A 2371-nucleotide genomic window follows, 5' to 3' on the forward strand; every position below is an offset into this window, starting at 1 on the left:
TCTGAAGCGTTCATGTGGGGATTTTTCTTGAGCCGTTCCAAATAGTCTTTACACATCTCAACAAACTTTAAAGCATCACTTGATACGGCTTCAAACTCAGCAACCTATGGAAGTGTAGTTTAAACCAACATTAAATTAAATGTAAATGATAAATGTCATTTTTAAATTAATTACTAAATACCTTTAAGTACACCCCTTGCAATACTGTTTGTTCAGCATTTTTGTAGGCAGCTTTCCTTTCACAGTCTCTTTTCTGTTTAAGCTGCTGGATTTCTCCATCAAGAATATTATTATCTCGTTCAAGTTGGGTAGTGCGATGACTCAACTCGTCCTCAGAGGCTTCAGGGTGATCCTTCAGCCACAGAGCTGTCCCCCTACAGATTGTTTCCAATTTTGCTCCCCACTGATAGTCTAAAGGATCCTTTATTTTTTTCTTTTCCTGTATTAGCAATAGTAAATCAGGATAAAAATAAATATTCTACTTTACTAGTAAAGGGCATCTCCACAACTTATAACTTCAGTGCCTTAAAGTTAACCATTACAACACGTAACTTCTATTGGAGCCGTAGGGGAATAAGCTAGGTATTTGGCTTGTTCAACTTGACAGTATATTATCCCGGGCATATTTTCAAATAATTAAATTCAACTTTTCATTTGAACATTCTCATTAGGCAACTAACTTTCTTTTGTTATAATCAGTTCCAGAGCCCTGGTGAAGACATCTTTTTCTTTGTTAGGAAACTTACGGTTGCAAATTTAATGATGCCTCTTAATCTCTGCTGTAGGTGCTCTCTCAATTGATTCCTTAGCTTCTGAATTGCTGCCTTTTGACGATCCTCATTCAGTGCGGTGATTGCTTGATTAACTTTATCTTTTCGTGTAGTGTACTCCTCTGAACTGAAATGACAATTCTCTGAGAGCCATTCTTTCTCTTCTTGACAAGACTTCCTGAGGCCTGTTGCCCTTTCCTCAAATTCATCATTTACCACCTATAACAGAAACCATATAGGACAGGGAAAAAGGGAATACATAAAAATTATTGCTTGCTGAGGGGTGACAAGCTCTCACAGGACATAAAATGTTGTAGCAACATAAGAAAATTTGAAGGGCTGAAAATCTAATATGACACTTCAGCATATTGAGCCTTGAACAAATATAAAATCATGACCAAAAACAGAATTAATGAACAGTTTTAGTTTTACCTCAATGTTTATAGCTTTATTAAGAAGCTCTGTTAATGCTTCTATCTCTTGCACCCTATGCCTCTCTTTCTTACTTTCCTCCTGCAAAGACAAAATGACTTCCTCTAATTCCACACGGATTTTATCAAATTCTTCTCTTTCAAAATCAGCATGATTGTCCAGCCAGACCAACTTTTCTATGCACATCTCACGATATGCACTATACTTTTCTGGGAATGGCTCATCCTCCGAAGTCTGAAAATATGTACATCTCTATGTCAATATTCATAAGATCCACAGGCTCTAAAAAAAATTCTGTTAGAAAGTTAGAAATTTGAGCTCTAACTAGACAAGTTTACCTCCCACGACTTTCCCTGGCGCAAGACATCTTCCAAAGCATTTTTGGCCTCCACTCTGCCTGCCTCCACCAAAGAACTTTTCACTTGAGATTGCATCTTCACTTTCAAAGATTCAAGAGTTACTTCAGGGAGGCAACCTCTTAGATAGGAACTGCATAATTTGTTTTTCCCAGCATCACGAAAACTGAAAGTACCTTGAGTGTTTATTGTGATACTTTCAGCTTTCTGAGGAATTGGTAATCGGCATACAGTCATAAGAGTCTTAGTCTCATGGCCTTGTTTCATCTGTAAGTAATATATTGGAGAAGAAAATGTACCAAATTTGTACAAAATTGAAATTTTTAAAAATGATATTAAACAATGGTGCTTACCTCTAGGTCTTTGCAGATGGTCAGGGAAAGTGATTTAAATGAAAAGGAGACCGGGAGAGGGGTACTATGAGCCCAATGCTCTTTTGCTTCTTGCTTTTCAGAGTCCATAATTGTCATATAAGTGTGAAGTCCAAGCACTTCCCTCTGTTTATAAATGAAATACAAAATTGTTTTAACAAGTTACATGCATTCTCATACCATAATCAAGCACAGTAGTGGTGGGAAGTACCTTTATTTGCACACATTTAGCACCCAGTAAAGCTGCTCCCAGAGCTACAACCTCGTCAGGATTCACTGCCTTGTACAGCTTGGCACCTCCGCCCACCGCCTCTATGATGAGTTCACGCAGCTTCACAATTCGAGTTGACCCACCAACTAAAATCACATCATCCAACTCGTTGGCTTTTACCTGGACAAAAAGTTGCAGATATATTTACTGATGCCCTAAAAAGTTATTGGC

Source organism: Frankliniella occidentalis, unplaced genomic scaffold (assembly GCF_000697945.3).
Source record: "Frankliniella occidentalis isolate FOCC.00 unplaced genomic scaffold, Focc_3.1 Scaffold1, whole genome shotgun sequence".
In the NCBI taxonomy this organism is placed as follows: domain Eukaryota; kingdom Metazoa; phylum Arthropoda; class Insecta; order Thysanoptera; family Thripidae; genus Frankliniella; species Frankliniella occidentalis.